Here is a 26,060-nt window from a genome sequence, read left to right as displayed (position 1 = left end):
GTCTGTGTCAGCACGCCCACACCAGGCCACAACAATGGCCGCCGCCAATGTCCCAGTCCCTGGAGAGGTCTCACCTCTCATCGAGATGCACTCAGGGCCTGTCAGGTGAGTCTCTTTTCACCACAGCACTGTGCACCTTTCTTTCTGGTGATTTTAGGTTGCTTTCTGAAACGGGTGAGTTTGCGCGTGGGCCCTTTAAGAGCCGGTTTTACTGTCTTTGTGAACCAGCTTTTCTGGGGGTGCTCCCCAATGTTTTAGTAGCAGGCAAAGTCAGATATTATGCCACTCATCTTGACTGTGCTGGGTCCACAAAATGCCCCCAGCGGGTGTGCTCCCCGGCTCAGGGCCCCGCGCCTCCAGGGAGGCTGCGTACCTGTGTGCTGCTCCCAGGCGGCCGTGAGGTGCTGTGGCTTGTGAAGGCGGCGTTTTTTCTCTCCAGAAGGGAGTCTCTGCCTCTTCTACCTCAATTAGGACTGTCCGTTGTTGCAGGAGTTCCTCTTATCCAGCTTTCAGTTCTGTCTCAGGGGTAATTTTTCACGAGTAGTTGTAAATTGGCTGTGTCCGCGGGAGGAGGTGAGTTCAGAGTCTGCCTACGCCGCCATCTTGACTTCCCTCTGGAGACATATCTTTTTGACAGTTACTATTCAACCCACTATACAGAACTGTTATTTACCCAACTAGAGGTACTTTTTCCATTATGGTGGCTTATTCTAGTCAAGGAAACATGTGTTTTTGAATCCTAAACTTAGAGTTATCTACTTCCTTTCTTTCTTCTCTATGTAACTAACTTCTTTTAAGAGTGTGTGTGTGTGTGTATGTGTATGTGTTTAGAGGAGGGGGTGGACACTTTCAGTTTTAACTACTGTATTTTAAAATTCAACTTTAGTTTTGGGAAAAGAGAGTTGTTTACTTTTTGGCTCTGACACTTACATAACTCTATGAATCTCCTTGTGTGCTGGCATTTTTAATAAATCAGAGCTGGATTTTTTTTTTCCTGCTTTATTCATAGCAAAAAGTTTAACACAAAATTATATTGGTCAGAAATTTTTTTTATGAACTTTCCTTCTAACATATACATATTTTAATGCTTAAAATATCTTTCTTGATCTGAGGATCACATAGTCTACATCCTGTATCTCATATCTATATTTGAAAATCAGGCCCTAAGATCAAAAACAATAAAATCTGACCTTAACTGTGCCAGAAAAATCGTAAATGTTCAGTAAATAATTATTGAATAAATGACGAATGACTGAATGTTTTATTACAGGTTTGTGTAAATATCAGAACAAGTTCAAGGTAAGGACAGCTTCTAAAAGTCCCCAAATTTTCCACTCCCCAAGGAGAACTGAAGCAGGTTCTGGTGTAGACCTTTAAGAGCTTGGAAATTCTAATGTGACTGATTGTAAGGAAGAAAAACGTCGGTGCAAGGTCAGGCCAGCACTGTTGCAGGAGTCCTATGGTGGGCTCCTTAGTCATTTTAGAAACTTCTAGGAACTGTCATGAAGATACCACCCTCAGGAACTGCAAGCACACTGTTCCCATACAAACCTGCCTTTTTTACTGCCAACAGTCTTAAGTCACAAACACACAAAAAGTTTATTTTATCACGTATCTTCAGGGAAGAAATCCATTGTATTTAGAAAAGGGAAAAAAGCACAGATAAGTTAAGTGATGTAATCAAGACCACACAGCCTGCCTGCCACTGAATTAAAACTCATAACTGTGTCTTTTAGTTTCCTGATAATTTCTACTGAAAATGATAGTGAAACTCACTAAATGCAATGTGAAATTGTGCCTAATGATAACTGCTGCTTCACGAGAATTCCCTTTCTCTCATTACATACAGAACTGATGAATGTACAGTCAGACCACAAAATATATAGTGGCCAGCGATTCAATAAATGATTTAGTAGATTCAAGCAAAGATCATGTTAAAGTTTATGAGAAGCTTAGGTCCAAGAAGATGCAGGCATCTAAATTCTGATGGTGCTCAAATGTTTCAGTGCCTTATTAATCTTCTCTGTCTACACCGTCTTTGAGACTGCAGCAAAGAAAAAATATGATTGATTGTGCTGCAGGATATGTGCTTTCTGCATTTCCGTTAACTATAAAACAAGCACCATTTTAATTAAGCTGCTTCCAAGCAATTCAGGTGCTCTATAAAAATATAATGAAGCAATTAAGATGTGTTACAAGTGACTGAGATATCCTTTTCATTTGAAAATGTAAAAGTGGAAGTCAAGTCTTTTTTCTTTTTTACTCTCCCCACCCTCAAAGCAGGGAGGCCGTTTAATCTCAAGAAAAAGAACTCTGGGTTTAAGTGAAATATAGGTTGATTTAATATATATAATTAACTTTTCCTAAATTTAGCACACAAGCAAATACAAAGGAATTATTTTTACTGTTATTTGAGGTTTGAAGACATGTGTAAGTGTTGCAAATTATATTAGGGCCATGAAAATACCCTTTTATTATTCTCATGGAAATATTAACTGTGGAATCCAAATAGAGCACCATGAGTTTTTCTAAATCATATGTAAGAGTGAAACTGAGACAATGATCTAGAAATTGTATTTACTTGAATATTTAAAATTTTGAGAGACACAGGAGAGTTGAGACCTTTCTTATCTGGTATATTGATTTACTCTGGGTGCATTAATACGACCTACAGGCAGAATGATGTACTCTTTGCTTGCATAAGAACAAATAAGCTTTTTGTTTCCATCATGAAATTATCATTTACTAGATTCTGTCCTCCATTCATTCAGTCGACTGGCAGATATGGTACCAGGCATGATTTTAGGTTCCAGGGTTACAAAGGACATCATTACACAGTTAAATTGCCCATGAAGAGCTTAATATTCTAGTGTGCAGGAACTAACAAAAATAATGAAAAAGTGAAACAATAAAATAATATAATAACACATCATGGTAAGTGTTAAAAGGCAAAATAATATCAACTTCAACACCAACTCTAGGAGGCTGGTCAGGGTAGGTGACTCTGAGGAGCTGATTGTATATAGCCCTGGAGGAAATATCTTTGTACAAAGCCTTGGAGAAAGGGCAGGAAAAGTTGATATTTAGAATGACAGTCTAGAAGGAGACCAATTAAAAAAAATGCATAATATATAACAAGAGAATAATCCTTACTTGATTTTGAAAATTTGACTATTATAAAATTTACCTGTTTACCTAGCCTAAATGTCTTATGCTGCAGGTTTAGGCAATTTCCAACTCAATGGAAATAGATAATTGTATATGAAATCCAAAGTATGCCGTTTTACTTACAAGTCAGAGGAAATGGAAACTGAAACAAATACTGGGAACAATATAAGGCCAGAAATTAGCAATACAACCACTGGTACAACAGACATCATCCTTGCAGATAAGAATGTAGAAATTGGAGAGTTTACGTTAATTGTGTGGTATTTCATAGGTAGAAAGTGGCAGAATCAGGATATAAAATCAGAGGTAATATGACTACAGATCTTAGGCAGGGAGGTAGGTAGATATAGGTAAATAAAACAATAGATTAGATAGATAGATAGATAGATAGATAGATAGATAGATAGATAGATAGGTAGATAGATAGATATCCTTATCTTGTATTCTGCCATTCTTGTTATTTTTTTCTTTATTAGTGGCCCAGCATGAATGATAGCATGGAAAAACTGGTTTGACTGTTAATTGCTGTTGTTCTATAATGCTTTATTTATAATTAATGTGCTAATTCTTTGGTTTATTCCCTGGGACATTTTCATTATGGGTGCAATTTTATAAAGCAACTGAATAACTAAATAAATGTTACAGCCGCCTTCTAGTTAGCAGGCTGGTCCAGATGGAATTGAATATCACGTTCCTGAGGAACTTGTTTCTGCCCAATGGCAAGAACCTATGCAAAAGCTAAACTGAGATGTTAGTAATTCCATTTCAAGAATTCTCTGAAGGACGATTAGCTGCAAAGACATCGAGGGCAGGGTACCTGCCAGTGAAAGCAACAGAGTGGGTAGTCTCCTGGAGAGGTAAATGCTTCTCAGCCTGAATTAATGAAAACTTTGCAGAAGGGGCTGTGGAAGGGGGCATTGTGAATTGTGGAGGATGCTAACGCTCTATTTTTCAAATGATACTACCATGGGTTTTCTCCTCCTGTTGCGATAATTTTTAGCTATTGGATAAGAGGAGTGGAGGAAAGAGGAGGAATAGTTGGCAAAGAATGGTATGTGTGTGTGTGTGTGTGTGTGTGTGAGAGAGAGAGAGAGAGAGAGAGAGGGAGACAGAAAAATAAGGAGATGCTTCATCAAGAATAATGGGAAACAAGACTAACAATACGCTGTCTTGCTTCATTAGTACCATAGGAACCTTGAAAAGCTGAGATTTTCCAGTGTAGGTCCCCGCCTTCCTACCTTTCTCTACCCTACTCCTTCTTCCTGGCCGTCTTTATTGATTACCCTTGATTGTTGATTGTGTACATGGAACCATGCTAGTGAGTGTGACTGTGTGTATATGAGCCAGCTCCTAAAACTAGCAAGAGTCCATTTTAAGAATAAAAGAAAATTTTTGCAAAGTGGTTGTTCAATGGTTGGTAGCTTGAAATTGGCCAGAGAGGAGTATTTACCTCACTAAAATAGGCAACCACAACAGATCACCACTTTTCTCTTTTTCCTGTTTGGAGAGCCAGTTTACTGCACACCACTTGCACATACATTTATGTGAGGGTGAGTGTGTGGCAAGGGGGCAGAGCACATACATTTCCCCTGCCCTTGGAGACCTAGAACATAGGAGGTGAGCAAAGTTGAGAAAAGAGTAAACTACAATATAAGGTAATGGGAGGTCACGTCCGTTAGGGGCAAACTGTGGTTATAGGTGTGCAGCACATGGAGAATTCACATTCAGCTGGTAAGTAAGATGTCAGAGAGTAGTTAATATTTGAACTTGACTGTTAAGGGCTAGTAGGACTTCAGTCTGTGGAAGTATAGGAAGGAAGGAGGGGTGGGAGCAGTGGCTGTCTCTCAGAGGAAGGAAAAATGAAAAAAGTCCTCGTGTCATGAAAAGAAGCCTGGAGTTGGCTACTCTCATTTGGCTGGAGCCTGCATGATATCCAGGAGATGTGTGGTAGGATAGGGAAGCAAGTGGAGGACTTAGCTCAAGGTAATTACATAACAAGGCAGTAATATTTTACTGCCTTGGCTCAATCATTCATCTTAAAAGAGGCAGAGTGGAAATCCATGACTCCACTAGATTTCTGACCTTGGTCATGCTTTTTAAACTTTCTGAGAGTAGTTTCTTCAGCTGCAAAACATAGATTATAGTAACTGCCTTGTGGTATTCCTAAGGAATTAGAAAGAAAATCTTAGTTCTAGTATGGAAAATTGCAAGCTTTAAATGCCATGATACAGAAATGACTGGCATTTATTGAGTACTCCATGGGTTCCTCTAACTCTCAGGAAAGAATCATGTGGGAATGTTAACAGCATGGAGCAGACCTGGTTTCTGTACTTACCGAAGGTATGCGATAACCTCAGGAACGTTTAGGGGCATTGAGTTCAAATCCCTCTACCCTCCAAAATAAAACAACACACGTGTGAGATTGTGTGTGTTTAGTGTTTTGGGGGAAGAAAAAGGACAAGTAGTTAGTAGAAATTGTGTTATTCAACAACTTAGAGGGGAAAAAAGAAAAATATTCATTTGGTAGGTTCTCCATGTATTTACATAAGTTTGATGTTTTCATCCTAATGTAAGATTATTTGGATTTATATAGACACAGCTCGAGTAGATCAAGAGACACATGAATTGGTAAATGCTGTTAAATGAGGGAAGGTTTAATGAAGGAAATTAGCTTTAATCTTGGATTTAAAGCTATAAGTGATGTAGTTTAGAAGATAAAATGTGAGAATTGTGTTGATAAAACCAGTGATGTGGGAATGATGTTCCTTCACATGAATTTGCCAGTTCTCTTTGATTCAAATTGGTTTTATTAAAGAGTTGAATTCTTGCAATATATATAGTGTAATTTATAACATGGGTCTGAATGATAAGAGCAGAGTATAAAAAACATCTTCATAAATGTGCAAAGGTTACCAATTAACCTTAATTTCAGATGTCTTTATTGTGGATAAGCTCACATATGTGAGTGAGCTTCCTGAGGGCAGGGATGAAGAATAGGACAATTGCTCAAAGAACAGGATTTGGAACCAATCTCTCTGGCTTCAGGACATGGTTGGCCATTATTAGTTCCATGACCTTGGAAAAATGATTAAACATATTTGTCCTTCATTTTCCTTATCTAGAACAAGGAAAAATAACAGTATCTACCTAGTAGGGACACCTTAAGGGTTAAATGGGAATACACATGTGAACATAGAGTAGGCACTATTCCGCAATGTTTGAGCTCCTACTGTGTTTCAGACTTATTTTAGGCACTTGAGATAATATGTGGTTAATATAGACTTCTACCCTAGTAGGTCTTGTATTTCATCACATTTTAGCTAACATTGTCATTATTTCCTTTGCTATCTTTGTTTTTATAAAACCTAGCACAGTGCCTGACTAGTAAGAGCTCAGGTAAAGTTGCTGAATGAATGTTCAACTAAAGCTTCGTTGATGGCAAATAAACAACACACATGAATGAATAGAGTAAAGGAAAATACTTTGAAAAGTTAGGAAATTCTAGGAAAGAGACTGAACACAGCGCAGAACAGAGTTCTTGACTGTGAAATATCTCAGAAGAATCTGTTTGCTACAATGGAAATTCTAATTGTACAAACAAGCAAATCCTACCTTGACTCTTTCTTTTTCTAATGGCAAAAAAAACCTAAGGGAAATTTGATGTTGTCTATGAATAATTGTAGAAATAGGTTGTTCTTTTAGCTGTATTGGTCTTTGAAATTTATCCAGACTATTAGAGAATTAGAGATAATAATTCAAGTGTCTGATAGAGTAACAAATGAGACATTGTTTTACTTTTCACTCAATCACAACTGCTAGAAATAGCTAAATAGATGAAACCCCTCAATTTAAAATATATTGGTATTAGTTATCTCAAAGCAGATGTTTCAGGATGTATTAAGGAATTGTATCTCATAGAGTTAAGTATGTCTAATACTATTAGGTAAAAGAGAGAATCACTGCTTAATGGATCAATTCCATTAGGCCAAAAAAAGAAAGCAAAAATTGCAAGTGGTTTCACTTTAGAAGACAGCTATAAAAGTCAACTACCTGCCCGCTGAAGTTCTCTGCCCCTCTTCCCATGCTGTTTCTGTTCTGTCAGCATTGCCAATATATGCGGCTACTGTACTGTGGAAAGTAATTATATTATATGGCAGATAAAACAAGGGGGTATGCATCAGATTATAAATAACTTAATTTTGCAAAGGAATTTTACGTCTTAATCTGCTGGACTATCACTTTCACTTAGGCTCTGAAACCAAATTATGTTATTGTGTTCTGTGATATAATTTAATAACTCATCCATAAGGAAATGTCAGGTCGCATTTGCAACAATCCAGGGGCCATTAACCCAGATGGAAGGTCATTCTGTTTGAGGATTGTAAATGAACCTGTCCAACAAAGTTTTGGTTAGGGACAGCCAAGGACTCATTACGTAGTCAATTTACCCAACAGCTTGCAAGAACCACGCCAACGCCAAGGCTGTTCTGTCCTTTGAAGTTTGAAATGGATTTGAACATACAGGAATTTTTACTTTCATCAGGCCAAAAAGGAAATTGCTTTTGCAAAAAGCAGTCATTTCCATATATTGCTTAGAACATTAGAATAAAAATTAAATGCATTGTTGAAATGCCACTTGTGGAATTTTTGCTTTTTTCTTATACATTTTCATCTTTCCCTTCTAAATGCTGCCTTTCCTTCGTAGTGGAAGACACCCACACACACACACTCACTCACACATACACACTCACACAAACATAAAATAAACCATCCAAACAACACAGGAATGTGCAAAGAAATGTACACTTCTGAAAGTAAAAATATTCGGTTAAAATAATTATATCTCTCTTCATTTACTTTTTGAGTTCCTTCTGTAACTTTTGATTATCCACACTAAGTGATTTAATATGAATACTCCAAAACAGATAATTAAATACTAGTTTTCATTTATTTAATTATTTATTTATTTTTTTGTGAGGAGGATCAGCCCTCAGCTAATATCCGTCGCCAATCCTCCTCTTTTTGCTGGGGAAGATTGGCCCTGAGCTAAGCTCCATGCCCATCTTCCTCTACTTTATATGAGATGTTGGCACAGCATGGCTTGACAAGTGATGTGTCGGTGCGTGCCTGGGATCTGAACCTGCGAACCCCGGGCAACCACAGTGGAGCGTGCACACCTAACCACTACGCCACTGGGCCGGCCCCTAAATATTAGTTTTTATTTAGATTTTTAAAAAGACATTAAAAAAAATCTGGATGCAGCGATGTTATTTAAGTTATTCTTTAGAGCAAAGAACACAGAATTCGTTGTTATATTAAAACATGATTTTATAGCTAGTATATTTGCATTTTAGAAAATGAAGGATAAATAGCTAACATATTTATCCGTAATTGCACATCTATGATAAATTTTTATATTTGTGTGTGTTTACATCTTTCAAAGCATATTTTACTGACTTAGGTTTACTGACTTGGTTATGTAAACATGGGTTTACTGACTTGGGTTTACTGACTACATATAGAGTTGATCGTCATTATTCATGGATTCTGTATTTGTGAATTTGCTTACTTGCTAAAATTTATTTGTAACCAGAAAAATCAATACCTGCGGTGGTGTTGCAGTCCTTTGTGGACATGTGCAGAGGGGTGAAACATCTGAATCAGCTATCGTGCAAATTCCCAGCAGAGACGGAGCAGAGATTCTTGTCTCTGCTCTCATACAAAGGGGACCAGAGGATGGAGAAGGTAGGAGGCAGTGCAGTGTAGTGCAAGGAGCACTAGCTCTGGGGATGGTTGGACAGAGTTTAAATCCCAACTCTGGTACCTGTTACTGGGCAGCCTCAGGCAAGACGCTTAACACCTCTGAACCTCATTTTCTCTTTTGTAAAATAAAGAAAATAAAATCTATCAGGATGAGTTGTTTTCAGGATTTAAGATTATAATCTATGTGAGATATGTATCTATAAGTACATATTTCCCCTAGGGACAATAGTTTAGTTATTTGCTAATTCAGTGTTCACAATGACTTTATAGAACATAACTACCTTGAATAAGAATCAACTATATATGTATATCTTCGTGTGTAATTAATATTTATGCATATATGCATTCATGCCATAACATGGAGTGAGAACTCAAATATATATTTCATATAGAATATGAATATTTTCACACATCTTAATAAATATCTTTGAAAATATTCTTAAGATTGCTTTATACATGTATAGACTTTTACTTAGAACTGTTCTCCAGATAGGTATTTATTTTGATTTTCCAGTTCTTTGCCACTCTAAATTGTAATGAATATCCATATCTGTAAATTATTATACTTTTCAACTTATCTGAAGAGGCAGAAATTATGCCCTTTTGGAGATATAATTATTTAGTAGTTTAGATGATATAGTTACAATCTTTCTCTGCTTCAAAGGTTCTGAACACTGTTTTTAAGTATATTTTTCCTACGAAACAGGAAGAAGATACATATGACACTTCCACCAGAGTATACCATCCGAGTTGCACTGGAGTGAAATGGCAATAAGAACCTTGGGATTTTATCTAGAACACCCGTTTGTGTGAGTGTGTCTCATATCAGAGAGAGGAAAGAAAAAAATGCAGAGGGTTTCCATCTCGCTCTAGGCAGAGCATTCAAGACAGATAAGGGAAGCTCTCCCCTGTTTGGGGGTTCTAGAGCTCTTCTGCAAATCAGCTGATGAAGATCCTTACTATGACTTACTTATCCACACAACTCTAAGTGGTAGCTGTAGGCAATCAACTAGAGTCAATGCTTGTACAGACCAGGGTCTTCATAGAGGACAGAGACCTAGGCAGTTCACACCATCAGAATACCTAGAAAGTATTGGCACATGAGCTGAATACCCTAGGAAAAGCAAAGCCAACACAATGCCAGAATACTGGCCAGTTGAGTCCTGGTCCTAATTCTGACAATATCTGATTGGATGAACTTAAGCAGAATTCTTGAATATTTGGATTAAATGTTAACTTTAAAGATTCCCTTTATGGTATTTTTTTAAGGTATGTTTCTTGGTAAATTGTGAAATAATCCAGGAAGCCATGCACTGCTTTTGTCAAAAAGTGATTAAAACAGAATGTCTTATTTCAGTATGAGTTAGTCAACTGTTCCATCTTGTCTCATTTCTCTTGTTCCCTACACCAGGAGACAACTAAAGAGCAGTATCTCTTGATATAAAAGCAGTTAAGGGTAATATACCTTCTTACTATTAAGCTTGCTAATTTTTTTTTACTGGCTCCTATCTTAGCCATTTGAGAGAGGTCAGTAAATCATTCTGGATCAAATACCTCTTGCAGAGGACAGCAGAATAAGAGAGAATAAGATGATTAATAGGTTGATAATGTCAGAAGGACCTTGAAAGCATCATTTGTAGATACCATGCCTGCAGAAAATGGAGATATAAGTGCATAATCAAATTACTACTTTGCTCTATTATGTTTTTCTTTATAGTGCTCAATAAGTCAATGGACAAATTCTCTCCTAAATCCACAAAATGAAAAAAAGCCTGTACTATTAGAATGTAAATAGTAACTAGATATAATAATATTTCTAATTAAGATTACTTACTATTTTGTAACAGCAACAAGCAACGAGTCAAGTCCATGTTGAAGCTTTGATAAGCTCCATAGAGAACCTATAGGAATTGAACCTATGAGATTGAAAGATGAATCTAAAAAATATAATAGTAAACCTGGGTTAATAAGCTTTAGGTTGTTGTTGATGCTGTTTCCTTTGTTACCTGCATGAGAGCAAAGAAATCACTTGACTAGACCTTTCTTAATGTTGCTTATATCAGTGAGGATTCAACCAGAGAAGCAGAAAGCAAAATCAGTAGGACATATACATTTAAATATATATATTTGGGTAAATAAGTCTGAAATCTTTAGGGCAGGCAATCAGCAAGGGAAATTCACACGCAGAGTGATATCGCAAGCTGAAACTTATTGTCTACAGTCAGTGTCCTCTTAACTCAGCGAAGGCCTAATCCCTCTTTTAGAGACCTTCCAACTGATTAAATCAGACCCACCCAGGATAATCTCCTTTTTGATTAATTTACAGTCGATTGATTAAAGACTTTAATCACATCTGCACAATCCCTTCACAGCAGCAGCTAGATTATTGTTTGATTGAATAACTAGGAGATGGTGTTTGCATGCCACAAAATGATTGCTTCTTTCCTTCTGTTTTCCACCTCTTGTAAGAGAATATCCCTTGTGGCCCATGCTAACTGGGAACATACTAGAAAGGGAAATATGGGAACCGTTGTACAGACTAGTAACTTTGACATATTAAAAGCCATGATAGTTCAACCCTTGCCAACTTAGCACCCATATACGTCTCTTAAAACCATAATTTCTCTCCAAATAAGATAGCAGCCAAGTTATACTTCTGCCTAATATGATACAAATATTCCATGTTCAATCAAAAACACGCTAACTATTCCCCAGAGAAAGATATGAAGTCTCTGGGTAATCTCTTCTCCTTTGATTTCTTGTGACTCGAATACTGAGATAAATGACGAAGGGATAAGAGAGGGGAAACCACAATATCTGGTTAATGTACATACAAAACGTATTCGTATAAAAATAAGGAAGAAATACTCATAACTATTGCAGCCCTCTTTTCTGACACTGGTCATATGGTTGCATCTTCTTCCAATCCCTTCCATATTCCCTTTGCCCTCAGTAGCCACTTCAGCTGGCTGTGGTTCTTTTCCCAGTGGGGTGATTTAAACATTCATAGCTGAAAGGTCTGAGTCATTAGCACTGCTAAACACATAGTAGAATTAAAAAAAAAAAAAAAATAAGTTTCATTACCTGAGAGGTACCCTTCCATTTTGAATAGGCAGCCGCTATATAACCAGTAGTGGTAATCCGCATATTTCTTTGCCTTTACATAAATAAGGGCTGAGATTTTGTCTATATTATTATAGGACAACAAGTACTGGAAACAATTGGGTTGATTCTGTTTCCTAATATCCAGTTTCATTTCGTATTGTAGAGAACATAATAAGTATGGCCAAGCATATAAGTGACAATACTTAAGTCACCATTATTTCTACAACCAACCACAGCTAGCATCATACTCCACAGTGAAAAGCTGAAGATCAAGAACAAGACGAGGATGCCCACTGTGTTCAAAAACTTACAGTTCTCCATCCCGTGTAGGGAAAAACCCAGTTCTTCCTACTATGAGTTTCTTTGCTGTGAGTCTCCTTTACTACTATCACAGAATACTTCACTTCTGGTCACCAGAAGTGTGGAGGTTTTTCCCCACATCAAGCCATTCTCTGAGACATCAGCTGAATGTCTTATGATTTAACTCAATTCTGATGCTATCTACCCAGATCCCATGGGTTAAGGTCTCAGTCCCACAAGACTTCCCCCATCCTCAACACACTTCAGACGTGATTCCCTGTGCTTCTGATTAACCAGCCTTAGGTCAGAGTTCCAACAACCCTCTCTTTGGGATGGATTTCTGCTAGAGTGGCTGACAGAATTTAGGGAAACACTTACTTATGTTTACCAGTTTATTAAAGGATATCATAAAGGATACAGATGAACAGCCAGATGAAGAGATACATAGGGCGAGGTCTGGGAGGGTCCCAAATGCAGGAGCTTCTGTCCCTATGGAGTTGAGTGTGGATGTGTTCACCAACCTGGAAGCTCTCCAAACCCCATTCATTTGGGTTTTTATGAAGGTTTCATTTTATAGGCATGATTGATCAAATCATTGGCCATTGGTGATCAGTTCAACCTCCGGCCCCACTCCTCTTCCAGAGGTCTAGGGGTGGAACCAAAAGTTCCAACTCTCCAATCACAGGGCTGTTTCCTCTGGCAACCAGCCTCCATCCTTAGGTGACCTAGGGGCATTCCAAAAGTCACCTTATTAACACAAAGAAGGATACTTTTATCTCTCTCACCACTTAAGAAATTCCAAGAGGGGCCGGCCCCGTGGCTTAGCGGTTAAGTGCGTGCGCTCCGCTACTGGCGGCCTGGGTTCAGATCCCCGGTGAGCACCTACGCACTGCTTCTCCGGCCATGCTGAGGCCACGTCCCACATACAGCAACTAGAAGGATGTGCAACCATGACAGACAACTATCTACTGGGGCTTTGGGGAGAAAAAAAGAAGGAGGAGGATTGGCAATAGACATTAGCTCAGAGCCAGTCTTCCTCAGCAAAAAGGGGAGGATTAGCACGGATGTTAGCTCAGGGCTGATCTTCCTCACAAAATAAAAAACAAAAAAATAAAGAAATTCCACGGGTTTTAGAAGCTATGCTAGAAATAGGGATGGAGATCAAATATATATTTCTTATTATAACTCACAGAGTCACACCCACTCTCATCACTTATATTCAACATAGTACTGGAAGTCCTGTTAGAGCAATTAAGTAAGAAAAAGAAATAGAAGGCATGCAAATTGGAAAGGAAAACTAAAACTATCTCTATTTGTAAATGACATAATATGTATAGAAAACCCTAAAGACCAACAAAACACTGTTAGAACTTATAAATGAATTCAGCAAAGTTGCAAGATACAAAATCAATATAAAAAAATCAGCTGCATTTCTATACACTAACAATGAACTAGCAGAAAGAGAAATTAAGAAAACAATCCCACTTACAATTGCATCAAAAAGAATAAAATACCTACGAATAAATTTAACTAAGAAGGTGAAAGATCTGTACACTGAAAACTATAAGACATTGATGAAAGTAATTGAAGAAGACACAAATAAATGGAAAGATATTCCATGCTTATGGATTGAAAGATATTCCATGCTCATGGATTGAAAGAATTAATATTGTTAAAATGACCATACTACCCAAAGCAACCTACAGATTTATTGCAATTCTGAGCAAAATTCCAATGGCACATTTCACAGAAATAGAAAAAACAACCCTCAAATTTATATGGAACCATAAAAGACTCCAAAAAGTGAAAGCAAACTTGAGAAATAGGAACAAAGCTTGAGGTAACATATTTCCTGATTTCAAGCTACGTTATAAAGCTACAGTAATCAAGCAGTATGGTATTGGCATAGAAACAGACACATAGACAAATGGAACAGAATAGAGAGCACAAAAATAAACCCATACATATATGATCAATTAATTGATGACAAAGGAGCCAGGACTATATAATGGGGAAAGGATAGACTTTTCAAAAAATGTTGTTGGGAAAACTGGAAAGCCATATGCAAAAGAATTAAACTAGATGCCTATTTTACACCTCACACAAAAATCAACTCAAAATGGATTAAAGACTTGAATGTAAGACCTGGAAACATAAAACTCCTAGAAGAAAACATAGGGGTAAGCTCCTTGACATCAGTCTTGGCAATGATTTTTTTGGATTTGACACCAAAATCAAAGGCAGAAAGGCAAAAATTTTAAATAAGTGGGACTATATCAAAATAAAAATCTTCTGCACAACAAAGGAAACATTTAACAAAAGGCAAAGGCAACCTATGCAACAAGAGAAAATATTTGCAAATCGTATATCTGATAAAGGGTTAATATCCAAAATATAAAAAGAACTCATATATCTCAATAGCAAAGTAACAAAAAATCCAATTAAAAAATGGGCAGAGAAACTGAATAGGCATGTTTTTCCAAAGAAGACATACAAATGGCCAACAGGTACATGAAAAGGTGCTCAGCATCACTAATCATGAGGGAAATGCAAATCAAAACCACAAGATATGACCTCATCCCTATTAGAATGGCCGTCATCAAAAAGATGAGATCACAGGTATTGGTGAGGATGTGGAGAAAAGGGAACCCTTGTGCACTGTTGAGGAGAATGTAAGTTGGTGCAGGCACTATGGAAAATAATATAGAGTTTCCTCAAAAAATTAAAAATAGAGCTACCATATGATCCATCAATCCCACTTCTAGGTATATATCAAAAGGAAATGAAAACAGGATGTCAAAGAGATATCTGCACTCGCATGTTCATAGAAAAGAAGAATGTATACCTCATTCTTGAGATCAGCAACTCTTTCAAGATTACTGTTTGAGAAGCTTCAAAAATTTGTCCGTATGGTATGAGTTTTATGATCACATTGTATTTCATAATAAATTTACATTAAAATTTGACTGCATTTATAATACCTATTTTTATCAAATTACTCACATTAATGACATTTTGTAGCATTTTATGTTTCTTGCTTAAACTTCTCTGCTGCAAAAGTTATTTAGGAATGATTACAGTGAATGAATAAACTGAAGTATTAGATCCGTAACATCACAGCAGTTTTGTTTTTTTTTGTTTGTTTGTTCAGTGAAAGTAGCTACTTCACAGTTTTACCATAACTCATAGTTTTCATTAAATAAGTTATTCCAGGCTGAAATGTTATCTCTCTTTGGATGCTTACAAAATGTAGTTTACGTGTGTTATAATTGAAAGAGAATAAAACATCTAGCGTAATCCAAGGCATGTTGAAGATTCTTTACTTTAATCCAGCTATATAACAAACTTCTCATCCTACATAATTTCTTCTAAAACTTGTTTCTTCAAATCTTCAGCAGTGATATGCTACAACTTCAAACACTATTTACTGATAAAAATGCATTTCAGTTTGTTGCCATACCATTTTGCATATATTATTTTAACCATTTTTACCACATCAGGATAGATATGAATTTCTCACATGGTATGTGGCTTTTAGCTTTTTGCTTTCAAGAAACCATCAAAAAGGCTTTTAAAAACTTATCATTAGTTTCAGTGTCATTTATAAAGTATTGGATTAAGTTTTGATTGACCTAAAACGTTAATGAAAAATTGAAGAGGTCACATTTTATGAATTCTTGGCAAATCAACCTAATACAGTAGCCACTATTTTACAATTTTGATATTTTGGGGTTACTTCTTTTAAAATCTGATTAGTCGTTGCTGCTATATTAATTGTGGGCAAACAGGAGCTCTTTCTATTGTTGTTTACTAAGAGTATAAGCTTACTATATTCTTTGAAAACATCATTTTTGATGACTGGAAAATGATGTTCATTTTTATGAATTATACCGTTGTTTACTTTCCTTTATAATATTTTTTAACACTTACATATTTTCTTTTTAATTAAAAAAATGGTAAATAGTGGTAAAATAAATGCCCTCACATTTAGATCTTAGTGCAAACTTTGTACTATTTCTTTGTGATGAAGACAAGATTCCTTTAGTTGTGAGTAGTATTGTCAAATTACATCCAGGAAAGTTTACTTCAATTTATATTCCCCCAGCAGTGAATAAAATTGAATGTTATATCAAATGCTTCATAATGATATATATTTACTATTTTAAAATGTTCTTAAAATGAATATTTGAAAATGATATCTCATAGTTAAATTCCCATTCCTTTGGCTATTTGTGAGGTTGATTTTTGTGTGTTATTTTACTTTTGCTTTGTACCTTTTGCTTGTAATCCTCATTTTTAATCTATTTGTGTGAAATTTTGTACAGTAGGAGTTTTAACTTGTCATATTTGTCACGTACAAAATTCTTCCAGGTTTTTTTGTCTTTTATTTTTTGATATTTATTGATTAATGAAAGTTTTTAGTTTTTATGAATTCAAATCCAACATTTTATTTTTTCTCGTGATGAGATAAGTCTCGTTGGCTTTATTATGAAATTAAAATTACTCTTTTATATAGTTGAAAAGAAGAAAATAGAAAAAAATAGAAATAAATGACCCAGAAACAATTGTTATAAATAATTTGACATATATCCATGAATATATTTTCTAAGTAATATTTATATATTTAAAATAATGTATCTATAATTTTGTATCCTATTTTATTCACAAAATATCATCACCATTTTCTATGTCTTTCCAAACTTCTTTGTTTGCACCATGAGAAGACAGTATAATTTATAAAGCAAGTCATTTTACAAAGTTGTGAATTTAAAAATAATTCTATATATGAAAAGCATATTTGGACATATCTTTGCTATATATCAAGTTATTAAAATAGATAACTGTGAATTAAGTATTTTTGTCTCAATATAGAAAATAAATTTTTAATGCTGAAAAATGGGAAAATGACATTTTTCTACTATCATCTTGCTGACTTTTAAAAACTAACAATATTCATGAATTAAATTGTTCCTGATTTAATTGGGTTTTGTTTTTGTTTGTTTTAAATTATCCTTTTCAAACAGATCACACTCTCCACCCACTTGATCGTGAATCCTTCAAGAACAAGAATTTCATCTTCCTCATCCATCTTAATATCCCCGTATGTATGGTGTAAGGAAGGTAACTGGAAAATTTTAATTCAGTTCAGTTCTAATTTTAACTCTGATACCACTGAGTTGAAAATTCAGTGACATGAATTATTTTCCACAAGCCAGACTGATTGCCTCTTTATCTGTCATCTTGAGAAATCATTCACTTGAAAACGTAAAGTAAGTAATCTAGTAAATACTACAACCTTCTTTCCATCCACATACCTCACACCCAAAGTCTGCCTCTGGAATACTGAAATTTTGAACAACTACTGTTCCAAATATTTTTAAATTATTGCTTAGGATTGTGGTTGCTGTAGTTGTTCAGAAAAATACCCCAGTCTTCCTCAGAATTCTATACCATTTAAGCTTATATCATATCTAGACTCTAGATCTATGCTTCCAATATGGTAACCAACAGGCACTGTGGCTATTAAGCACTTAAAATGAGACTAGTCCTCACTGAGATGTGCTGAAAGTCTGAAATACACACCTATTTTTCGTTTTTTTTTTTACTTTTTTGAAATATGGCTACTAGATAATTTAAAATTACGTATGTGGTTCATATTATACTTCCGTCCGACAACACAACTCTGGATGAATGAATCTCTTTGACTGATTACCACTTGTTCCTTCCTAACATTAACAGATTGGTTTTTAGACTGTTCAACTTTGTCTAGATCAAGTTAAATCATGGTTATAGACACAGCCTCAATGTGTATGGTATGAAACTTTCTCCCACATATTTGATTTTTGAATAAAGAAAAATAAGTTGGGAACAGATGTGAAAAATAAAAAGTAAAATATATTATAATTGGACAAGCTAATTAATAAATTAAGTCTCCCTGTCCATACATACAACCTGAAGCAGCAAATTGAGAATGAGGTGTTGGGTTCTGGTGTCTTAGCAGAAAGTCAGGGCAAAGCCCATCCGAGAAGTTCTGGAGGCAGCTGCTGACTGGAGCAGCACGCACTTCTCCAAGCAGCAATAAAGTCCTGGTTGACAATTTTTCCAGGAAGTTTCTGACAAATAGCACATACTGTTGTTTACATTTTTGTGATTTAACGTCTCACTTAAATTACACAGGGGCACATAAATGTGTTCATTTGATCACAGTAATTTCACTGCCACTAACATTACTAAGTACATCACTATGAGAAACAAGCTAGTACTGACTTTACTCCTTTCCTCTGTGGATAATGTACTAGAATGAAACTGGAGTGACTGCTGGTTACAGTTAATATCACATTTCAGCTCTGAGAGGAAGAACGCAGTATAATGCTTCTTTAAGTGATTTCCTTTTATTTTTTGTTTTATTAATTTTTTTCAGTTATTTTCCTCTCTACATCTTTATTATTTTTTACACTAGGGGCAATCCTAAATAGCTACATTAAGTAATTATGCATCTATTTATTCTTTCCTTTTTTTACAACACACTCCAGAGGTCATATAATTTGTGTTTTAAAGTCAGGGGTAATGATATCCTTTCATAGGAATAGTAAACACTCATTAATGAAAAAAGATTTATGACACTGAATTTTGGAAACAGCTGGGTGAAAATACATAAAAAAATAATCAAGTCTCCTATACCCTGATTCCTTTTGCTTATATCTATATATTAATATATAAAAATACCAGTGCCTTATTGTAGCGCTGTGGAATTTTAAAAACCACCACAAACAGGTGTTTCTAAGCTATAAATCCATGGAGTATCAGTTACTGAAGTACTAAAGTGAAATCATATGTGGAAATTTTACCAACAGAGATCTAGCTCTTCAGGGCAAGATGGAATATTAAAAATGAAAGAGGGAAGGAAGAAGGAAAGAAAACCACTAGAATGTTATGATCACTATGTGTTTTATTGGGATCAACGCTATCTTATTTAATCCTCACAATAGCCCGTTATTCTTATTTATATGCGAGAAGAATAAAAGCTTACGGAGGTGAGGTAACTGGCCTATGTTTCCATGGTTAGCAGTGTAAATATTTGGTTACCAGGTATTCAAGTACTACTCCTTTGTGTTCTATTGCCAAGGTAGCGACTTGGAAAGTGGCCCTAAAACCAACAGGTATAGGTAGGGCAAATGGTTTGGAGAAGCAAGAAGATTCCAAATGATGAAGTCCCACCACTGTAACTGGTGAGAATCATTGCTGAGAAGAACATGGGAAAAACTGGAGCATTCAGCAATATTAATTACAGTTCAGGTGATCTAAACATCATTTATTTCATCCTCACAAAAATCCTGTGACATTGATATTATTATCACCAATTTGTTCCTAAAATAGATGCTCCTAAAATTTGAATCGTTTGGTCAAAATGCAAACAAATGGTAAATGTCAGACCAAAGAGTGTCTGTCTGACTTCAAGATTTGTTCTATCAACCACTATGCTATGCTGTTTCCCAATTGACTGGTTGTTATCATAAATAATAGCAAGAATAAGCCCAAAGAATTAAACAGATATAAAGAATTGCCTGACTACCTTAGTCTAGAAATTCAAAGAAAATGCTTTGTGTATGCGAGTGGGAACTATAAAAATTGTTGTAATTCCTGAAAAACAAAGACTGAGGCAGAAACTAACTGCCAATACTTTTGGGGGGAGGTTCAATCCCAAGGCAGCATGAATAAAGGAAATTAGAAGGTGAAGCAGGGAAGGAAATTAAACAAAGCGAGAAGGTACCTGCCACACCAGCCACTGTTTCATACTGAGCCACAGGGACCTGGCTAGAATAACAATGCCTTGAGCAGTCTACCAGGAGGAGTAAGAAAACTTACGTGCCTGGATCTCCCCCATCCTGCTCCTGCCCTCCACCCCCAGTTCCTTTTCAAAGTTTGTCCCACAGAGATGAAAGTCCTCTATATTTCGGGGTTGCATCATCCAGTGCATCATTTCACTGGCACCCAGAAGTGTCAGGACAAAGGACCAGAGACCCTGGGTATGTGATTGGAGGAGTGCTCAGGACAAGAATGTAGTTGGTTCACTGTGGCTACAGCAAGACAGAGCATGGGTTGAAGATTTGTGTAACAGTTAAGACTGAGAAAAGCTGTGGAATACAACAAGTGGGCAGACACATTATATGTCTAAGAAAAACAAACAGGGAGATGGATGGGGTAAGGAGGGAGAAATTAAGGTAAGAGAAAAGCATCAAGAGGATGAAAATCATAAAGACAGGGCTAATATAATTCATAGTGTTCTATTTTTTTAATTAAACTTTATTTTGAAATAATTGTAGATTCACATGTAGTTGTAAGAAATAATACAGAGAAATCCCCTTTACCCACTTTCTTCCAATGATAAAATCTTGCAAAACCATTGTATGATATCACAATGAGGATATTGACACTGATACAGTCAAGATACAAAATATTTCCGTCATCACAAGGATTCCTTATGTTGCCCTTTTATAGCCACACTCACTTCCTACCTCCCTCATTCACTCCTTAATTCCTGGTGACCACTAATCTGTCCTCCATTTTTATAATTTTGTCATTTCAAGAATGTTTTTAAAATGGGATCATACAGTATGTAACCTTTCAGGACTAGGTTTTTCACTCAGCATAAGTTCCTCAAGATTCATCCAGCTTTGTGTGAGTATCGCTAGTTTGTTATTTTTATTGGTTTAGATGTACTACAGATCGTTGAACCATTCATCTGTAGAAGGACATCCCGCTTATTTTTGGGTTTTGGCTATTATGAATAAAGCTGCTATAAACGTTCATGTACAGGTTTTTGTGTGAATGTAAGTTTTCATTTCCCTGGGATAAATGTCCAAGAGTGGAACTGCTGATTCATAAAGTAGTTGCATGTTCAGTTTTTTGACAACCAATTTTCCAGGGTGACTGTACAATTTATATTCCCACCAGTAACGCATCAGTGATTCAGTTTCTCTATGTCATCACCAACATTTGTTCTCTCATAATTTTTTAATTTAGCCATTATGATGGGTATGTAATAATATTTCGTTGTGGTTTTAATTTTCATTTTCCTTATGCCAAATGATGTTTAATGTCTTTTCATGTGTTTTGTCATCTGTATACTCACTTCAGTGAAATGACTGTTCATGTCTGTAGTGTATTTTCTTTCTTTCTTTTTTTTTTTTTTTTGAGGAAGATCAGCCCTGAGCTAACATCCATGCCAATCCTCCTCTTTTTGCTGAGGAAGACCGGCCCTCAGATAACATCTATTGCCAATCCTCCTCCTTTTTTTCCCTTTTTCTCCCCAAAGTCCCAGTAGATAGCTGTATGTCATAGTTGCACATCCTTCTAGTTGCTGTATGTGGGACGCCTCCTCAGCATGGCCAGAGAAGCAGTGCATCAGTGCGTGCCTGGGATCTGAACGGGGGCCGCCAGTAGTGGAGCGTGTGCACGTAACCACTAAGCCATGGGGCTGGCCCCTGTAGCCTATTCTCTAATTGGATATTTTTTTTTTCACTGTTGAGGTTTGAGAGTGCTTTATATATTCTAGATACTAGTCCTTTGTTGCGTATGTGGTTTGCAAATATTTTCTTTCAGTCTTTGGCTTGTCTTGCATTCCCTTAACAGGGTATTTCATAGAGCAAAGTTTTTAACTTGGATAAAGTCCAGTTTATTAACATTTCCTTTTCTTGATTGTGCTTTAGTATCAAGTCTAAGAATTATTTGCTTCATTTTAGATTCTAAAGATTTTTTCCTATATTTTTTTTCTAAACATTTTAGAGTTTTGTGATTCACATTTAAATCCACTATCCACTTTGAGTTAATTTTTGCAAAAGGTATATATTTAGGTTTGGACTCAGTTTTTGGTTTACGGGTGTCTAATTGCTCAAGCACCATTTGTTCAAAGGGCTGTCTTCCTTTTGTTTAATTGCCTTCGCACCTTTGTCAAACGTTAGTTGGGCGTATTTGTCTGGGACCATTTCTAGGTTTTCTATTCTGTACCATTGATCTATTTGTCCATCCCTCCACAAACACCACATCATCTTGATTACTGTCGCTGTATACATTTAAGTCCTGAAATCAGGTAAAATAATTTTTCCCAATTTATTCATTTTTTCCCAAAATTGTTTTAACTATTTTACTTATATTGAATTTTCATATAAATTTTAGAAAAATCTTGTATAAATCTACAAAAATCTTGCTGGCATTTTGATAAGAATTGTGTTAAACTTGTATACCGATTTGGGAAGAATTGACATCTTTGCTAAGTTGAGTCTTCCAGTTGACAAACACGGTCGGTCTCTCCATTTATTTAGACCTTTTTAGATTTCTTTTATCAGTACACAGTAGTTTTTATAAGTCCTGTAGAAGCTTTGTTAAATTTACACCCACGTATTTCATGTCTTGTTAAACGATTATAGATAGCACAGTATTTTAATTTTGGTGCCCATGTGTTTCTTGCTAATTTATAGGACTACAATTGATTTATGTGTATCCTATGCCGTTGCTTTACTCACTTACTCATTTTAGGAGATTTATTTTGTGTATTCCTTGGGATCGCCTACATAGACAATCTATGTGTTCTGCAAATAAGTACAGTTTTATCAGTCTTTCATCATTAATAATAATGTTAGCTGTAGGTGCTTTGTAGATGTACTTTTTCAAATTTAGGAAGTTCTTCCCTAATCCGACTTTTGTGAGAGTTTCTATCATGAATGGATGTTAATTTTTTTCAAATGCTTCTTCTGCTTTGATTGAGCATATGATTTTTCTTCTTTAGCCTGTTGATACAGTCGTGCAATGGATTGAATGTTTGTGTTCCCCCCAAATTCATATACTGAAATCTTAACCCCCCATGTGATGGTATTAGGAGGTGGAGACTTTGGGAAATAATTAGGTCATAAGGATGGAGCCTTCCTGAATGGGATTAGTGCCCTTATAAAAGGGACCCCAGAGAACTCTCTTCCCCTCTCTTTCAGCCATGAAAGGATACAGTGAGATGGCTGTCTGCAACATGGAAGAGGGACCCAGACCATACCGGCACCCTGATCTTGGACTTCTAGCCTCCACAACTGTGAGAAATAAATGTTTGTTGTTTAAGCCACCCAGTCTATGGTATTTTTGTTATAGCAGCCTGAACTAAGACAGGTGAATTATATTGATTGATTTTCAAATATTGAACTAGATTTCCATCCTTGGAATAAATCCCATTTGGTCATGGTGTATAGTTCTTTTTATACACTGCTGAATTCTATTTGATAATATTTTGCTAAGGATATTTGCATCTATATTTATAAATGATATTGGTCTGTAGTTTTCTTTTTTATGCTTTTTCTGATTTTGATATCTGGGTAATATTAGCTTCATAAAATGAAATGGGAAGTTCTCTTTCCTTTTCTATTTTCTGGAAGAGATTATGTAGAATTGATTTTAATTCTTATTTAAATATTTATTAGAATTCTCCAGTGTAACCATTTGAGCCTGAAGATTTCCTTTTCTGGAGTTTTTAAGTTATGAATTTAATTTAATAATTATAGAGCTATTAAAATGATCTGTTTGATGTTGGATGGTTGTGGTAATGTGTTCTTAAAAAAATAGGTTCATTTCATCTTACTTTTCAAATTTCCATGTGTAGAGTTCTCCATAGTATTCTCTTTTTATCCTTTAGGTATCTGCAGAGTCTGTAGCAATATCCTCTGTTTCCTTCCTAATACTGCAAATTCGTGTTGTCTCTTTTTTTCATTATTAATCTTGTTTGTTATTTGTCAATTTCATGGATCTTTTCAAAGAATCGTCTCTTTCTTTCATTGATTTTCTCTAATATTTTTTGTTTTCATCTTCAAATGTTTCTTAACTTTACTATTGTCTTCTGGTTTATTTCGGTTTATTTTACTCTTATTTTCTGGGTTCTTGAGGTGGGAACTTAAGATTATTGTTTTGAAACTTTTTCTCTCTTCTAACATATGCTTAGCGCTATAAATTTTTCTCTCAGCACTGCCTTAGCACTATCCCACAAATTTTGACATATTGTACTGTTATTTTCATTCAGTTCAATGTATTTTTTGTTTCCCCTTGAGATTTTCTCTGTGACTCTTGGATTATTTAGAAGCATGTTGTTAGTTTTCAAATGTTTGGAAATTTTCCTGTTATTTTTCTGTTTTCACTTTTCAGTTTGATTCCATTGTGGTCAGAAAACAAACTTTGTATGATTTCAGTTTTTAAAATTTGTTGAAGTGTGTTTTATGGCTCAGAGCATGATCTATCTTGGGATATGTTCCACAGGCACTTGAAAGGAAAGTGTATTCTGCTACTGTTGGGTGGAGGGTTATAGTTGATTGGATATTACTGGCTGGTGATATTGTTGAGTTCGTCTACATCCTTTCTGATTTATGTCTAGTTCTATCTATTATTTAAAGAGGCATGTTGAACTTTCCAACTTTAATTCTGGATTTGTCTATTTCTCCTTTCAGTTCTAGCAGTGCTTGCTTCAAATAATTTGCAGCTTTGTTGTTTGGTGCATAAACACAGGATTGCTGTGTCTTCTTAGTGGATTGACCCTTTTACCAAGATATAATGTTTGTGTCTCCGGCAATTTTCTTTGCTCTGAAGTCAATTTTATCTGATATTAATATAGACACTGCTATTTTCTTTCAATTAATGTTTGCATGATATATCTTTTCCCATCCTTTTACTTTCAACCTGCATATTTTGTTTAATTTGCAGCGAGTTTCTAGTATACAGTTCATAATTGGGTCATGCTTTTTTTTCAGTCTGTCCATCTCTGTCTTTTTTTTTTCCTCCCTAAAGCCCCAGTACATAGTTGTATATTCTAGTTGTAAGTTCTTCTAGTTCTTCTATGTGAAGAACACTGAACTTTAACCACTGGGCCATCACAGCTGGCTCTCAATCTCTGTCTTTTAATTGGTGTATTTAGATCATCCCTATGTAATTTAATTATTGATATGTTAGAGCTTAAGCATGCTATTATATTTTGTTTTGTTCTCTCTTTATTCTCATTCTTTATTTTGTTTGTTTCTCTTTCTTTTTCCCACCTTCTTGTGGGTTTCTTGAAGATGTTTTAGAATTCTATTTTGATTTAACTCTAGGATTTTTGAGTGTATCTCTTTGTAGAGCTTTTTGATGGTTGCTCTAGCCATTACATTACATATACATAACTTATTAGTCTACTGTTGTCATAATTTTGCTAGTTTGAGTAAAGTGTATAAATCTTACCTCCATTTACTTCCCTTTACTTTCCTCCATCTATAATATAATTGTCTTAAATATTTCCTTTACATGCATTTAAAACCATTAAACCTTTAAAAATGGTTACAGTATCAAACATAATTTGAAAAACTCAAGAGCAGAAAGAAAATGTATTGGATTTATCACATTTTTACTCTTTCCTTATTCTTTGGTTCTTTTTAATGTTTCATAAATCCTTCTTTTATCATTTCCTTTCTGTCTAAAGAAATCCCTGTAGCTATTTTTTAGCTACGCCGGCAACAAACTCTCTTGCCTTTCCTTGATCTGATCATGTCTTGATTTTTCTCTTCATTTTTGAAGGATACTTTCACTGGACATAGGATTCTAGGTTGACCATTCTTTTCTTTTAGCACTTGAAAAATATCGTGCCATTTCCTCTGGCCTCCATGGTTGCTGATGAGAAATTTGCTGTCATTAGAATTGTTTCTCATCTACAGGTAAGATTTTGTTTC

General features: G+C 35.6%; 1 long non-coding RNA gene across 1 annotated transcript; it reads left to right on the top strand.

Moving 5' to 3' along the window:
* On the top strand, positions 1–23,439 carry LOC147914445 (uncharacterized). Its single transcript, XR_015555326.1, has 3 exons — positions 1–105; positions 17,361–17,437; positions 23,322–23,439. It is a non-coding gene; the product is annotated as an uncharacterized LOC147914445 (long non-coding RNA).
* The last annotated feature ends 2,621 nt before the right edge of the window (positions 23,440–26,060 follow it).

The sequence above is a fragment of the Ceratotherium simum genome, chromosome 20, assembly GCF_057802395.1.
Source record: "Ceratotherium simum simum isolate JZ-2026a chromosome 20, ASM5780239v1, whole genome shotgun sequence".
Lineage (NCBI taxonomy): Eukaryota > Metazoa > Chordata > Mammalia > Perissodactyla > Rhinocerotidae > Ceratotherium > Ceratotherium simum.
Note: the sequence above shows the minus strand (reverse complement) of the source record. Positions and strands in the feature narration are given on the sequence as shown.